Genomic DNA, 18,903 nt, shown 5'->3' on the forward strand with positions numbered 1-18,903 from the left:
TCACATTACCCAACAACAAATTATTAACATTGCATGAAATTCTCTTGATAGAATCAACCCTAAATGATCAAGGAATAAAAACGGAGTTTCCCGGACAAGCTTTGAATTATGTGATACCGAAAATTGCAACAAAAGACGATTCACTACTCTACATACTCCAAATACCTCAGCTACAAAAAACATGGTCTCATATTATTCAAATTGTGCCACTCATCGTAAATGGAACCATTATTGCCGATGCTCCTTTATACGTGGTAAAATCTGGAATTAACTGGTTCAAAACAAATAAGCCAGAGGAGTTCATCCAGCCCATTACTGAATTAAGGATCCTGAATGATGAATGTACCCATCGTATCATAACGGGAGTAACAAGCAAATGCAACGTAGTAGAAGAACATGACACATTTGTGAGCATGGTGGCGAGCAACAAAATTCTCATAAACAACGCACAAAATATTATCCTCTCATCGGATTGTGGACCCCAGAACCGCAGTCTAACTGGCAATTTTTTAATAACGTTTGACAACTGCAGTATTCACGTGGATGACCAACTCTTTACGAGCATTGCAACGATCAACAACGAAACTCAAATAATGCAAGGTGCTTTTCATAACCTGATCATCAATCGCAATATTTTGAAACTTCAAAACATCCAAGCCATCAGTAACCTCACATTAGTAAATAGGAAGCGAATGGAAACTTTAAAACTCAAACAGTACGATCATCAAAACTGGATATTTAGCATTTTTGGAGGACTAAGCACAACAGTAATAATAGTAATTGGGATTATTCTTTATACATGTCTTCGTAGACGAAAGATAGTCATCAAAATCCGTCAGCCCAGAATGAGGCCGGCTATCTCGCATAATAATAGGATCAATCAAACAACTTCTACAAATTCCTAAGAACGAGGACGTCCTTTTTTCACCCCCCGGAGGAGTCACGTTAGCATATTAGCCAAGTCAGCCCAGAAACGGACACCGCACGCGGCTACAGACTGCCAGATAAGCGCATCTTCACCAATGTGCACGATCAGCAGTTTTAGTTAATAAATAAGACCGATCGTGCTAGACCGAGTTAGTTAGTAAGAAGTACAGAGCGTAACCGGTAGTTGTAAAGTGAATAATTGTGAATAAAAGTGATTTAAAATAAACATTTCCCGTTTTTAAAAAGGCGATCACGGCCCGGGTAATGTGATTCTATGTTAGTAATATGTAACCGATTACTCGCGGTTGGCTCGAGGTTAGTATTACAAGTGTTTCGTAATTGTGATGTTGCTGTCTTCAATGCTCTGTACCTGTGCGCGACACGGGATACTTCCTATTGGGATGCAGCTGACCATTAATCAGCAACGCCCCCTAGTCTGTACCCCATATCTAGCGTAGTGCGTCTTCTCGACTCGAGGAATCCAGGATAGAATGGTCACTAGCCGACGCAATCATCAGCTCGTGTTCAATTTTCTCAAAAATGTTTTTCTAATTCCGAAAAAATATATGAATAGTTCATGCAATAACCAACGAATCACCATACATTGGAATATGGAATTCTACAGGGAAAGAGTTTTCCTAACAAATTGTTTTCTTTGAAAAAATTACAACTAGTCCTTATTTTGTTTTAAATTAATATAGCGGTACAGTGAATTCGTAAAAGTTTTGAATAATATTCAAAAATGATTTGATATTTTTGACAATGACGTCATTTGTATTAACATGTACGTAACATTTTTGTTTACAAATACTCTCGGTTGGAATATCTTTGAGAAGTTTCCCAATAGAAAATAGTTTGCCGAACATGTCAATCGCGAGAATTTATATATCATCCTAAACTTTGCCAAAACACCCCATCACTATCTTGACTTTGATTTGGATAGGTTGTTTAAAAAAAAAAGAACAAGTAAACATATTGTTAGAAAACTCTTTCTTTTTAGAAGCGTCCATCGTATTTATCCTTTATTTAATAATATTTAATTTTCGTCATTGTAAAATTTTGTAAAAATTTGTTCGATATCTATACACTCTGTCCAACTTCTAAAGGACCAGGTGATGATCTTGCTGCTTTGTGTCATTGTAAACAAACAATGCTTCAACTTATATTCTAGTGTATTGGTATTGGTGACTACCATACACTGCATGATTTTCATATGTGTGTGTGCAAGCGCTGAGCATAAACCAAAGGTTTTGTATTTTTCAAATGTCAAGTTTCTATAAGACCAGTTACATTTTCCGTCGTTTTAGTTATTTTGATCAATAAATCCGGAAAATGCCGAAGGGAAAAGTGCTCACAGAGAGAAAAGGAAGACAACTCGGTTCATTTTACCAAGAAAATGTTGGTATCAGAGAAATTTCTCGTTGGATTAAACGATCCCATCAAGTAGTGCTCAATTATTGGACGAATCCTCAAGGATACGGTAAGAAGGATAGAGCTCTGAGACGTCTGAGTTTGGCCAAAGCTCACATGAACCAACAGTGGGACATGGTATATGGTGACAAAGAATGTTTCCAAAAGAATACATTTTGTTATATACCATAACGAAAATGTAATGTAAAGGTTATCTTCACTGACGAAAAAAAGTTCAATTAGGATAGTCCTGATGGTTTCAACGGGTAATGTCATGATTTACGGAAGAAGGAATAGTATTCTTCAACAAGGAATTTTGGTGGAGACTTGTGCATGGTTTGGGCGGGATTCTGTGCATCCGGAAAGTTCAAGATAGCTTTCACATCATTCAAGGATTACATACATGTTCTGGAATCCTCTCTCCTACCGTTTTCGCTTAGACATCGTCACAAAAAAAATTACATATCATATCATATTCATATCAGCAAGGTAACTGAGCAATGCATTAGGGACGAAAAACTTAATCTTTTGGACTGGTCTGCTCTCCAAAATTGAATCCTGTTGAAAATATTAGGGGAATCTTTCTACGCAGAATCTACACTTAAGGAAAACGGTACATTACGATTGAACAGCCCAAGGTCGCAATATCGTAAATATGGAAAAAAATATCGAGAAAATCGTTCAGCAGAATTTGGAAAATGGTAAATAGAATTTTCCAGGTTATTAGCCGAAATGGCAAAATTGCCAATTATTGACATGTAAATCAGTCGATCGTTTTGAATTTTTAATTGATAATACTTATTAAATTTGGAATGGCCTTATAGAAACTTATAGGACAGCTTAAAATATCATATTTAAGCACAATAAATAAACAAATAACTCTTTTGAACGAAATTGACGTTAAATATGCTTTATTCTAAGCATTCAACAATGTATGAACGCATCTTGTTGAAATTCTAACTGTTTGTGTTGCAACGAGATAGAATCAGGGTGGTCTTATAGAAGTTGGACAGAGTTTATAGGGGAAGGGTGGTAAAGACGGAAAACTTAAGTAAAAGTTGATTTTTTTTTCGTGAATTTCACAAAAAAATAAATTGCTATCTCTCCAAAAATTGATAGTCTAAGTATCTTTTCATAATGCAATTTATTTTTGAGTCAAAAATTTAGCAAAATGAATGTGTCCGACAAGTTTGAAAAAAAAAAGTATGAGTCGTGAGGGACGGAAACTTGAAGGGAATGATGGACACTAACTGAAAAGTTATATTTTGAAATTTAAGTCAACAAATGGAGGACTTCAAAAGGCCTTAAAAATGATTGAACGAAATGGCTCGACTAAAATCACCTAGAAGGGCCTTGTAATTTTTCTCGCTTTTTCAAATATATGTAACATCGTCATCGTCGCATCACCGGTGCGACAGACAATTATCGACCATGCGAACGAGTCATCATCATCTCACGCACTCGATCGGTGCCAACAATAAAACAAATGATCCTTTCTTTTGCCCGCACCCAATTTCAATACAGAATTGTTCTCCCTGGTTTGACCGGTCAAGCAGCATTGACCGTCCACTGTATATATAGCGCGTTGATAGACTTTGAAAATATAGTTTTTGTATACATTAGAACATAGTCTTTTTTTGGCCCTTGCGCCAAATATAAATAGCTTCCGATTTTCTGACTTCCGTCATGGATTTTCCATAGAATCTAGGTCGAGGAGAAGTCACACTAGTGTGGGAAAAAATCGACTCTAAAATTTCAAAAAGTTGCCCTATACAAAATGTTCACCACCTCGAAAAAACACCATATGCCAAATTTCAGCTCAATCGGACATAAGGGAGAGTGGCGCAACGCGGTTTGAGTTGAGAGTTTTTTTGAAAACCGAAGAATCACCCTATGATGGAGGAAAGGAAATCGAGGTTATCGGATTTTTTTTTATTTATTTAGTACATCATCTTCGACTACGTCGCACAGACTGACTTAAAACTAACTATACTAATAATGGAGAGTTTCGAAAACGACGAGGCGGAATATTCAATGGAATCTGTTCCAAGAGCATAAATTCGTTAAAATTTGACAACATCTGATCTACTGAATCGTTGTTCAAAACTCGTTCCCACTCAATTTCGACAAGCACAGAATTCAATAGATCATAATCGCATGAAGAAAAGTCAAACTTGAGGCATTCTTCAGACTCGTCCGTTGAAGTTGGTACAACACGTACGTCAAGTAATAAAATAAACGGAGCGTGATGATTATCCACAGGTGCCAAAGGTCTCAAAATTGTATGAAACGTCGAGATCTGGTGTCACCTCGAAACATTTTTTGTTTAAAACTCGACACTCTGAGACTTCGGGATTTGAAAAAAAAAATTGATGCCAAATGTCTTAAAATTTCATGACACCAGATTCCAGATTTACAGTTATTTCACAGGCCTCTTTTGTGGCTAACTTCTGACTACCTAGCTCGTTCGCCATGGACAAAAACAGGTGGTAGTCACTTGGTGCAAGGTCCGGACTATACGGAGGATGCAAAAGAACCTCCCATCCGAGCTCCCGGAGCTTCTGGCGCGTCACCAAAGAAGTGTGTGGCCTGGCGTTGTCCTGATGGAAGTCAATGCGACCTCTGTTTATCAAAGATGGCATCTTCTTCATGAGTGCTACCTTCAAGCGGTCCAGTTGTTGGCAGTACAGGTCCGAATTGAGCGTTTGGCCATAGGGAAGCAGCTCATAATAGATTATTCCTTGACAATCCCACCAAACACACAGCAGAACCTTCCTGGCCGTTAATGAGGGCTTGGCCACCGTCTGAGCCGCTTCAGCGGGCTTCGACCACGACCGTTTGCGCTTCACGTTGTCATAAGTGACCCACTTTTCATCGCCAGTCACCATCCGCTTCAGAAACGGGTCGATTTTGTTGAGATTCAGCAGCGATTCACATGCGTCGATACGGTCAAAGATGTTTTTTTGCGTCAACGTGTGTGGCACCCATACATCGAGCTTCTTTGTGAATCCAAGCTTCTTCAAATGGTTAATAACGGTTTGATGACTTATCCACAGCTCTTGGCCGATGCTACGGCTGCTACTATGTCGGTCTTTCTCGGCTAATTCAGCGATTTTGTCGCAATTTTCGACGACAGGCCTTCCGGAGCGTGGCGCATCTTCGACGACCTCTACACCAGAACGAAAACGTTGAAACCACCGTTGTGCGGTGGAAATGGAAACTGTATCGGGTCCATAAACTGCACAAATGTTATTGGCAGCTTGAGATGCATTTTTGCCTTTGTCATAGTAGTACTGTAAAATATGTCGGATTTTCTCTTTATTTTGCTCCATATTTGCGACACTATAACTCACGAACGACTTAACCAAACAAAACACTGTCAAGGACTATATTATAGCGCGTAAAAATACCATTCCAACAAGCTATAGTATGACTCGATACAATGAATACAACTAGAACTACTCGCCTACAACGACACCTCGCGGAAATACCGCAGGACTTATTGACAGCCTAATATATTAAACGATTTTATCTAGTTTGGACCCATTTGTATGTTTGCGACTTTGTAACTTTGTCTGTAGCACTGTACCACATTAATAGAAATTTCACCCCCTTTCTGTTGACCTTTGATCTGAAATTTGGAACACATCTCTTTTAAACAATTTTTGATGGTCTTATAGTTTTTGAGTTAGATTTTTCTCAAAATTTAAGAAAAAAATGGTTCTTTTCAAGAAGTGGTCTAGATTTTTTTTGGATTCCAAGTAACTCAAAGTCGCTTAAATAGCCAGTTCTTTTACACCCAAAAAGTTCCACTGCAATCTAGGCTGGCGCTGCCAATGGCCACTCGAGTTGGCATGAAATTTAGTAGAGTCTAAAGACTGTGCTTGAAAAAAGTTTGTGATTAATGTGATCAATGCTTTAAGATTAATTTGTATTTTTTTATCGTGTTAGTAAAATTAATGAAATTTTAACTGGAACTAATCAAGAGTGTAATGTTTACGTTGGCAGAATTTTGTCCATCGATTGTGGTTTATAGGCGCAAAATGCACAATTTTTAAGACAATAAAATAAATAAATAAATAACAATGACTGCACGAGACCAACGTAATTAAACAACAGATTTATTACTCCCCACTTTGTTCATGTAGTGGTATGCATTTTTTTATAGTAAAAAATAACTCATCGATTGAATGCATGTAAAGAACCTGGCTAGGTTAGGAAGTGCCTTTAAACTAAATCACTAGCGCTATGGAAAATGTTGTATAGGGTATCAAAAAAAATGTGCTTTTTTTACCCTAGGATGAACGGTGGAAAACTAAGCTTTTCTTTTTTTCACGCCATTCTCAATAGGCTTTGGAATGATAATTTGAAAAAAAAAACTCAAAGCGCATCTACCATAGTAGCGACGAAACATAATAAAATTTATCGAAAATAATTTTTTTTTGGTATTTGTTTTTTTTAATATTTAGATCCACTAAGAAAATTAATTTAAATATTTAATGTACATGTTTTTGATATGTGATTTATCTCTGAATTTTGTGGCATTGTGCCGTACAGTTTTTGGTAATAATATATTTGGGCACTTTTCAATTCAGTTTTGAGACTGTGTTCTTAGTTTTTTTTTACTTTAGCTTTCTTTTCCAGTTAGACGATTCCATACCTAAACAGACTTTTAACAGTCCATCTCACTCCCACTGGCAACAATAATTTAAACTTTCCACTCACAAAAGAATTTACTTTTATTACGAAATATAACCATCACTGAATTGAATTTTTAAATTATACCACTTGAAATGATCAATATCGAAGCCGCAAAAATTACGCGGAATCATGTTTCATTTTCGGTTTTTGTTTGTTTTTCCCATTTTTGATCAGTATTCATTGTCATAAGGTGGTTTAAATATTATACAATAGCATGTAGAAGGAGTTCTCATTAACAGAAATTTTAAATTCATAATGTAACTACACAAATATACCACCTGTAATTTTATTTGGTGATATATCATAGTATGATACACTTTGAGTATTTTTTTTCATATTTCAATTTCAAAGCTATCGAGAATGGTATGAGCAAAAGAGAACCTATGTTTTTCACCATAGCACTTTTTTTTTATCCCATTTATTTATTTAAGGCTCATTAGCATTTTAGCTGTAACAGAGCCGAATTTTAATCGTGTACATGTCACATGTTTATCATATCTATAATTAGCACATTACACAGTTGCCATTCGCCAGTATTCCTTCTATACCATTACATACGGTACATTCACACAGTAGCCATTTAGCCGGTAAGGGTATTCTTTCTGTTCTTCCATTATCCAGTTGGACCACCGGACAGCGGAGACAGTTGATTGATCATTGTTGAGTTATTTATAGAACAGTAGCCCGATGTGTCTGGCAGAGCAGTGCAGTTGTATGGATAAATCGATATTATTTCGACCGTGGATCGATCTCCATCGCTGATGATTGTTGCGTGGACGTAGCTATTCTGTAACAACACAAAGATGGTCAATGAGGGCCCTGAGTTTTGAACTCACGATCGATCGCTTACTAAACGAACGGCAACCAATGTGGCTACGGAGACCCCCCCACCATAACACTTATAGTGAACCAAATTGGAATTCTGAAAAATAGTCTAATTTTCTAATCTGATTTTTATTAAATTTTTTCTATAGCGCTGGTGATAAGGTTTAGAGGTACTATTTACGAATACACGAATACAATAAAATACAATGGAAAAATATTTTTGAACAACGTTATGCTCGAAATTTTCTGAAAAAAAATAACAAATATAAAAAAAAACACATACGAACATATTCTAAAACAAAATATATATTTTGAAGCATGCAATTCATCACCATGAATTTCACCAATCCAAGCTTTCCTTCATGAAATTTTATATAGGTCAGAATAGAACTTAAATTTAGTGGAGGCGATCTGACGCAGTGGTAACATCCATACCTCTCACGCAGAGATCACGAGTTCAATTCTCACTCCCGACATTCTTCCAAAAATGGAAGTAAAAGTGACGAACCAGCCGAAATGTGTTTGAAAGTCCTACAAATAGGAAAAATAAAAAAAAGAACTTAAATTTGGGTCTTTGTTTGTTCATAAGTGGAAAATGACTGATGCAACGAATACACTGCTGTTAATTATGAGAAAAAAATCAGATATCTAATCTACAGCAAATAAGAATTGTTGAATAAATATATATCTCAAAATTGAAATATGATGCAAAAGGATTAGTTGCATAAATGTATTCCTTCATTACAAATCTAGTTAGTGAGATTTACTCTTGGACAGTTTTAATTCCCAACAAAGAACCAGCATCTTCGAAGTAGTAAAACAAGGGAACAATATTAAAATGGCTATGCTATGATGAGCACAAACGTATGATACTTTCAACAATAGTTATACAGAGCTGGAAGAGCAGTGGGCGGTACTTGGGCAGAAAATGCGCTACCAAGTGGCAGCATTCATGTGTTGCTGCTACTTGGAAAGTTGGATCCGCCGAGATGCTGTTGATATGATGATGACGACGATGATAATATGGATACAAACCCCCATCCCCATCCCATTGCAAGCGCGCGCGTTGGGTGCGGGGAAGAAAGAAGTCCTTTAATAAGCACGTATTACTGCATTCGCAGAGTGCACTCGAAAATTTAATTATGCGGATTTAATTAAGGGAATCTCGCTCATTTCGTCCCAACCATTGGTGCGCTACGCTGCGCTGGATCGGAATTGCAATTTCACTCCAAACGGAAGTTCGCATGGTGGTTGTGGTGGTGGGGCGGAAGTATGCGAAAAATCGCTGTTTATTCGCTGGAATCTCAGAGGAGAGATGGTTTTTTTTGTTTTGTTCCAGAATGCACAAGTGAAGAGAGAAAGGTCACATCAAATTTCATTGCCTGGAGTGAATGTGAAATTGTGGAATTATGAAATTTTAGTGTCTGTGCAGCTTTTTTCGCGTTCCCTCGGATCTCTCGACTTGCAGCGATTTTCTGCCCTCTTACATTGGCTTAATATTAAGCTTCTGCACTGTTTGCAGTGGGTATTAACAAATTTTATTGCATTTATTTTGAGGGTGGATTTTCCTTGAGTGGTATGAATGCGTCCGTCCGAATGAGTCTGCACTTTTCACGAATGGAATTTGTTTTTGCATCATCTGCAGGTTCGGATTTCTACTTTGGGCGAATTGTTTTTACCAAAATGCTTCCCAGAAAATTGCAGACAATTAAAAACACTGTCATCGCTGGCCACAAGTCTGGACACAGTTTTCTTGAAACAGACACAATACCGTCCTGAAGGCTTTGCGGAGGAATTTCTTGCTCCAATATAGATCGACAGCGTATTATCCTGAACAAAGGACACAAAAGACAGTTTGTTTGTATATGCCATGGTGCGCACCCGACGAAAGGCGACAGTCTCCGATTGTTTTCCTACGTAGGTGTAGGGATTTGCGGCACCTTCAGATAGTTTCGTTGTTTGTTCTTTGGGGTCTGCTTTTTGTTTCGATTTTGAACCACATATATTTTTGGTCGCATAGTCAGCGATTGTTAACGGTGAGAAATTAAGAGATGTGTAACTGGACATTGAGGTCCCTGTGGCTGTACGGTTAGTCATGAAAAAACTAGCCGATCGTATCATGATAAGGACTTCGGGTGTTCCGGGAATACAAATAATACAGCGCGGACTCTATTATATACGAGCAATTCCAAATGACACCGACAAATGACAAAACACGAATATTTTTTATTCGAATGAAAGTTTGTATTCCGTTTGGGTTGGAGGAAATATGAGTTTTCCACAGCATTTGGGAACTTTTTGACTCAAGTGTAACTTTTGAAAAGGGCGTATCTATTTTAGTAAGAAAAATTTTTGATAATTTATGTATCAAAAACTATATTTTTTTTAATTCGTTTATTTTTACAGGCTCAGTTACATAAGTTTAAAGGAGCCGAATTCTTAAGTATGTTTTTAAAACTATATATATATACAAACAATTTTCTAAAATCTATGGTTAGTAATGTGGGAAACCGATTACTCGCGGTGGACTCGAGTTTAGAAGGGTGACATAATTTTTCAGGAAAAGGATGGGATATAAGGAAATTATTACAATGTTGATAATCACACACACTTAATTCTTAAATCTATTCGTATATCTATTGTGAATTTACATTTCAACTTGTTCTCCTGATTAAAGCAAGGGGACCAATTACTCGTAAAGGAAGAAAAGCAGGGTATAAGGATATAAGGATAATCACACACGAGCATCGATAGATTTAAGGAAAACATATATTTGGGACATGTAATCAAGGTCTAACCGAGCCAACACATCTCTCACCGGCACATTGGGCTGCCTTCCTGTAGCCCGAAGGAAGTTCTCTAAATTCGATCTGGCAACAAGATACACCTCACACGACCAAACAACGTGTTCGATGTCGTGGTAACCACGGCCACAAACGCAGATATTGCTGCCGGCCAGATTGAAACGAAAGAGTAGCGCGTCTAACGAACAGTGATTGGACATGAGTCGGGAGAAGGTGCGAATAAAGTCCCGACTCAAGTCCAGACTTTTGAACCATGGTTTGAGGCTAACCTTAGGGATAATCGAAGATTCTGAAGACTGTGGGAGGTGCTAAAAAGTTCGTTGAACACTCCAAATCCTGTGGACTCGTTTAAAGTGGACCCATCAGTAAAGTACATATTATCACAATTGTTACGCCCATACTTTGCAAGATAATCTGGAATATCATGGATTTTCTCCTTCATGAACAGATCAAAATGCACAGAAGAATTGATGTAGTCAGGAAAACAAACACGGTTGGGAATATACGAAGAAGGATCAACCTGCATGGAGATGAATTCATGATATGAACTCATGAATCCGGAGCGAAAATTTAGCTCGATCAGCTGCTCAAAATTCCCGATCACCAATGGGTTCATAACCTTACACCGGATGAGGAACCGAAGAGATAATAAATTGAAGCGATCTTTTAGTGGGAGTACGCCTGCCAAAACCTCGAGGCTCATGGTATGCGTTGAGGGCATACATCCCAACGCAATACGTAGACAAAGATACTGAATTCGCTCGAGTTTAATGAGATGTGTTTTGGCAGCTGATTGAAAACAGAAACTGCCATACTCCATCACTGAGAGAATAGTTGTTCGATACAACATTATAAGATCTTCGGGATGGGCTCCCCACCAGGTGCCGGTAATTGTACGGAGAAAGTTTATTCTTTGTTGACATTTTTTACTCAGATACCTAATATGGACCCCTCAAGTACATTTGGAGTCGAACCAGACCCCAAGATACTTGAATGACATAGCATGAGTGATCGGTTTACCCAAAATTTGAAGCTTTGGTTTTGCTGGTCTATGCTTCCTAGAAAAAACCACCATCTCTGTTTTCTCCGTGGAGAATTCGATCCCTAGCCCAATGGCCCAGGTTGAAAAATTGTTCAAAGTATCTTGTAAGGGTCCTTGCAGGTCGGATTCGTTTGATCCTACGACAGACACCACTCCATCATCTGCAAGTTGTCTTAGGCTGCAATTTTGTGTAAGGCAATTGTCGATGTCGCTTACATAGAAGTTGTACAAAAGGGGGCTTAAACATGAGCCCTGGGGGAGGCCCATGTAAGAGACCCGACTTACTGCCGAATCTCCGTGAGAAAAGTTCAAATGTTTCTCACAAAGCAAGTTATATAACATATTATTCAATAGAGGCGGCAGACCCCGAGAGTGTCTGTTTGTCTGACAAAACCTCTATTGAAACAGAATCAAAGGCCCCCTTTATGTCCAAGAAAACTGAAGCCATTTGTTTTTTTTCGGCGTAAGCCATTTGAATTTCTGAAGAAAGCAACGCAAGACAATCATTCGTCCCCTTGCCCCTGCGGAACCCATATTGTGTATCTGAGAGTAGGCCATTCGTTTCAACCCATCGATCAAGGCGAAACAAGATAATTTTCTCCAACAATTTCCGTATACAAGACAGCATTGCTATTGGGCGGTACGAATTGAAGTCGGACGCGGGTTTTCCGGGTTTTTGAATAGCTATAACTCGTACTTGTCTCCAATCATCTGGAACAATATTATGCTCCAGAAACCGATTGAAAAAATTCAACAAGCGATGTTTCGCCACACCAGGGAGGTTTTTCAGCAAGTTAAACTTAATTCGATCCGATCCCGGAGCAGAATTGTTACAAGAAAGGAGAGCAAGAGAGAATTCTACCATCGAAAACTCGGAATCAAAATCGCACCTATCTTGTGGTATATCTCGAACTATTTTTTGCACAGGAGCGGAATCAGGACAAACCTTCCGTGCAAAATTAAAAATCCATCTATGTGAATATTCTTCGCTTTCATTCGTTGAAGAGCGATTTCTCATGTTTCGAGCCACTTTCCATAATTTTTGAACTGGTTCTCAAGGGGTAAATACGTTTGAAAATTTTCAGGGGTTCCACGTTTTCGAAAAGCTTTAAATGCATTCGATTTTTCTACAAAAAGCTTGGAACATTGGCTATCCCACCATGCATTGGGAGGCCTTCGACGAATAGTGGAACCTGGGATGGGTTTCATTTAGATCAAACAAGAAAGGAAGTTATACTCCTCCAATGGAGGTAAACCATCTCTGGAATTGATGGCTAGAGCAATCGCGTCCGTATATTTTTTCCAGTCAATGTGTCTTGTGAGGTCATATGCCATGTTTATAGATTCAGAAAAATTCGACCCAATGGTGATGGAAATTTTGATTGGCAAGTGATCACTACTGTTGGGGTCCTGGATTACATTCCACTTGCAATTTAACGATAGTGAATTCGAGCAAAGCGAGAGGTCAAGAGCACTTGGGTTAGCAGGAGGTTTAGGTACACGTGTTGTTTCCCCAGTATTCAAAACGGTCATATTGAAGCTGTTACAAAGGTCATATATCAACAATGAACGATTGTCTTCGTACTGTTCCCCCCAGGCAGTTCCATGAGAGTTGAAATCTCCCAAGATCAATCGTGGCTCAGGAAGGAGTGAGCACATGTCAACAAGTTTCTTGCGGCTAACCGCAGCAGGCCAATACAAGCTGACAATACAGAGGTCTTTGCCTCTGATGTTTGCATGACAAGCAACAGCTTCGATCCCTCCAATAGGTGGAAGGTCAATTCGAAAAAATGAGTGGCACTTATTGATCCCCAGTAGCACCCCTCCGTATCTGTCATCACGGTCTAAGCGTATAATATTAAAATCCTGGAAAGAGAGATCATCTCGCGAAGAAAGCCAAGTTTCGAACAGAGCAAAAACATCACAATTGAACTTATGAATTAAAAATTTGAATGTATCCAATTTAGGGATAAGACTACGATAATTCCACTGTAAAACAGTGATATCTCCGACTTCTCTATTTGAATTAGACATCGAGAGAGATAATCATTGCAAGGAGGGGCCATGTTTGCATCAATTGTTGCAAAATTGTCTTTAATACTGGAAGCATTGAGATGACAATGGTTCTGATTAGAGGTGTGCAAATCAGCTCATCATGATGAACAGCTCTGATCATATCAGCTCATCTAAATGAGCTGTTCTTTATGAACAGCTCTTCAGCTCAGTTGTCAGTGCCGACTTTCAATTTGGGTCCCAAACTCGATAGCCACGAAGCCAGTTTGAAAATGTTAAAATTCAAATGAAATTTTTCACACCATATTATTAATTACTTGAAACACGTATTCCAGACTATTATTTACAACAGACTCGGCGAGTACAACATTTCCGACATTTTTACTGAGGCTTTACATTACAATAGAAAGTTTTCTTCAAAAAAAAAAAATCTTATGAGATTTTTGCACCGCCTGCAAACAAAGTGTTTTTCATTGAAATAGAATAGTCATTTGATACACAGAAGTTAATTTTCATTAATAATTTGAATTTTAAAAACATGTTCATTCTGCCTGAGAGCCAATTATTATTTTTGGCGCCCCCTAAACTGGTAAACAAAGCTCAATGCCGTCAACGCGAATATAACAGTTGAAAAGACGAGGGACAAATGAAACTAAACTGATGTCTTAACACGAAGAGCGAGAGACGGTCAGTTCATTTGAATCTTACAGCTCACACACTCTCTTCAATTCTACAGCTCTTTTCTCTCTTTCATCATCATCAAAGTGAGCTGAAGAGCTGTTTGATTTTTTTTGCGAGCTGTTCCGCGTCAACTCACTTCAAAGAGTCGATTCTTCGGAACAGCTCATGAGCGGATGGCACTTCTCTAGTTCTGATGGAGTCGGAGACATTAAAACACGTGGAGATTTGATCCACAAGGTCAGTCAACTTTATAAATCCCGATTGGGAAGTTGAGCCGGACGGAAAAACAGGGACAGATGGGGTTTTTGATGTCCCCTCGAGTGCTGGGTCGTTCGAGGGTGAACTATGCCCACGGAAGCCAGGAGGAACCTGATTTTGCTTGTCCGCTGCACTCGATTTTTTAGGCAAACTAACAGGGGGTATCATCGGGGGAACTTGTTCTTGAAATTTGGGAGTGGTCACATTTTTGCGCCGGGGATTCCCTTTGAAAATAAACGGTGTGCCCCCGCTAGCTGTGTCCGCTTCCATTTCATCAACTGGCAACGTAGAGAAAACATTGTGTGTGGAGATTGTTTGTTGTTGTTGTTGGGCCAGTGGAGAAGCGCCCTTTAAAATTTCTGCAAAAGTGCGCTTCGAGCGTTCCTTTAAAGAGCGCTTCTGTTTCTCCCAGCGACTCTTGTAAGTTTCACAAGCTGAGAGCGCGTGTGGGGATCCTCCGCAATATGGACACTTATGCTCAGTCGCACTGCAGGATTTCCCCTCATGTTGCTCTCCGCAAGTGGCACAGCGCTCCTTGTTGGCACAATAAGCTGAAGTGTGACCAACTGACTTGCATTTTTGGCAAGTCATGGGCTTTGGCACAAAGAGTCGCAAAGGCAGCCTCAATTTATCTACCATGACGTAGTCAGGGAGGGCGGAGCCAGCAAAAGTTACTCGAAACGAGTCGGACGGCGTGAATTTAGTCTCTCCCCCTTCTTGGGAGACTTTCACTAGTTGGCGGCAGTCCAAGATTTTAACACTCACCAAAGGGAGTCTTTTAAATTTCCCAAATCCTTCTTGTATCATTTTACACGTCAGACCCGTTTCAGTTACCACCCCCGAGATTTCTACGTCATGGAACGGCACGTAGACACGATACTCCAGGCTGAACCTCTGGTCGATCACAATATCGTTTGCATGTTTCCGATCACCCACGATAACACGCAGTTTGTTCGGTCTAACTTTCAAAACTTCGATCACGGAGGAGTATCTTGTCAGATCTTTCGTGATCTGAATAACATTCAGCGCTTTTCCGTTTGGTTTGGGCCGGAAGAAAACAACCCAGGGACCAGTTCCAGGTGTATCTTCTGGATAAACCTTGACCCGGGGAGAGGACACAACAGAAGGAGGGAAGAGGACGAGGACGGCGCGGGAACGGTGTCGTTAGAAGGGGGAGAGGAAGTGGATGGTTGAGGGGGATCGGAGACAACAGATGAGGAATGCGACGTCGAAGGTTGAGTGGAAACAGAAGGGTGAAGCGATTGAGAGGAGAGATTTGCGGATTTCTTGGAGGGGGGCTTTTTAGTGTTGGTTGAATCTTCTTCAGAAGATACATCTTCTGTTACGCGTTTTAACGACTTTCCGGCCCCTTTCTGGGCAACCGAGGGAGTCTCAACATGTTCATTGTAAGAGACCTCCATACTAGGAGATCCCTCTCTATTTGCCATAGTCAGCAATTACATGAAATACCACTACTATATTTTATTGAAATCTTACTTCTATCAAATCTTAAAATATATTTATTTCTAAAAATACCTAATTGCACACACCGGTGCTGCTGTACTCAGCGATCACCCGATCGCGTGCTGTGTGCTCGGCACAAACGAGATAGTGTATCACATACCACCAAGGAGTGGTCTGGAACGCTTCTTCACACTAACGAACGGCGGGTCACACCAATACCAATTAGTGTGCGATTGACCATCGATGCCCGTAATGACGCTGGTTCGACGAAAATCGAAAGCCAGCCACTTTGCCTGCCTTTATGGCTAACTTTTCTTCTCTCACTGATGTTTATTCAATTTATCCACGGTGAGATAGATGCGCGGCGAAAAAAACCCAGGGAGGGGAAAAAAACTAATGGTACTCGATATTCGTGGTACTCGATTACGGTAACGGGATAGAGAGCACTTACGTCCGATTACTTGGCGTTGTCGACGATGAATGATCAAAAACTATGAATCGTATCGAAATAGTGTCTTAGAAAGAGTTATAAACATCGAATTTTTGTATGTTAACAATCATTTTTAGGCACAAATTATGAATCCTAATGTGATTCAAAACAAAAAAGCTCTTTATCAATTTTCTTACAAAGCAACCATTCTCAAGATATTTAAAAATATATCTCTAATTTATTGTCTTTTTTTCTAGTAAATAGGCTCTTTTAATATGTTTTTCGTGTTATACCGCCATGTTGAAGAAATAATTGTAATTTTCAATAACTATTCTATATATACATCATCATAGCAAAAATATATGTTTAGGAGTTACGTTGATTATAATTATTTGATTATAAGAAAATTCATAAAATTTCATGAACATGCCGGTATAACACGACAAACATATTCAAAGAGCCTATCTATATATATAAAAGTGGAGTAATGACTGTCTGTCTTTCTTCCTTTCTGTCTTTCTGTCTTTCTGTATGTCTGATTCTTATGGACTCGGAAACTACTGAACCGATCGACATGAAAATTGGCATGTGGGGGTTCTTGGGGTCTGGGAAGGATTGTTCGGATTGTTCGAGAATCCTCCCCCCTCTTTAAAGGGGGGCGGGGGTCTGCATACAAATTAAACACAGCTGTTTTATATGAAAAAAATTAAAAAAAAAGATTAAAAATATGTATTTTAGATATATCAAATTAAGGTTTTTTTGTATATAAAAAAAAATAGTAATACAGGTCGGACTCGATTATCCGGAGGAATTTGAGAATTTGTATAATAATTTCATATTGAATAGCCAATATGGGTTGCAAATGAAAGTGATTGACTAGTAGAATACAGTTATTTATAGTTTTTTTACAACCCCATCAATATGGGTATTAAATGATAGGGCTTGACTACTATAATACAGTTATTTATGAAAAATGCAAATCCAAGATGGCGGCCGGTACAAAATGGCGGATTACATATTTTCTCAAAACCCCATCAATATGGGTATCAAATGAAAGGTCTTGACTAGTAGAACACAGTTATTTATGAAAAATGTAAATCCAGAATGGCCGCCACAACAAGATGGCGCCATATATAGTTTTTTCACAACCCCATCAATATGGATATCAAATGATAGGGCTTGACTACTATAATACAGTTATTTATGAAAAATGCAAATCCAAAATGGCCGCCACCACAAGATGGTGCCATATATATAGTTTTTCACAACCCCATCAATATGGGTATCAAATGATATGACTTGACTAGTAGAATACAGTTATTTATGAAAAATTCAAATCCAAGATGGCGGCCACTACAAAATGGCGGATTATTTTTCATTTTTCATAACTAACTGTGTTCTACTAGTCAATCCCATTCCTTTGATATCCATATTGATGGGGTTTTGAGAAAATATGTAATCCACCATTTTGTAGCGGCCGCCATCTTGGATTTGCATTTTTCATAAATAACTATATTCTACTAGTCAAGCCCTTTCATTTAATACCCATATTGATAGGGTTTTGAGAAAACCCATATTGATAGGATTTTGAGAAAATATGTCCATAATCCGCCATTTTGTACCGGTCTCCATCTTGGATTTTTAAGATCACGGAATACGCAGTTTTATAATGAAACCAGAGATAAAGATGTGTTCCAAATTTCAGACCAAACGGTCAACAGGAAGGGGGTTAAATTTCTATTAATGTGGTACGGCGACACAGACAAAGTTACAAAGTTACTAAATCACAAAAATACAAACATGTCCAAGCTAGATAAAACAGTTCAATAAATAAGTGCAAATCATAATTATATTACGTTTACCGAGAGAAAATTCTTTTTTTTATGATTCGATTATCCGGAGGATTCGATTATCCGGAGTGAAAAAAAATCAATACTCCGTATAATCGAGTCCGATCTGTATTTTTTTTCTCAGTGTGTATTTTTTTATACGTTTTAACATCAATACTCTATAACTCTTTCTAAGACACTATTTCGATACGACTCATAGTTTTTGAGATATAAGTTATTAAAAAATATTCTTACTAAAATCGATACGCCCTTTTCAAAAGTTACACTTGAATCAAAAAAATCCCAAATGCTGTGGAAAACTCATATTTCCACCAACCCAAACGGAATACAAACTTTCGTTCGAATCAAAAATATAAGTTTTCAAAATCGGCAGTTTTAGTTCGATTTCATTTGGAATTACACATACAGTATCCGATTTCTTTTCACTGTATATAATCGAATGAAAAAAAAAGTTTGTTCGTTTTTCATAAAGTTTTCATTTTTTGAATGTAAAAGAAG

Source organism: Toxorhynchites rutilus, chromosome 2, assembly GCF_029784135.1.
Source record: "Toxorhynchites rutilus septentrionalis strain SRP chromosome 2, ASM2978413v1, whole genome shotgun sequence".
Classification (NCBI taxonomy): domain Eukaryota; kingdom Metazoa; phylum Arthropoda; class Insecta; order Diptera; family Culicidae; genus Toxorhynchites; species Toxorhynchites rutilus.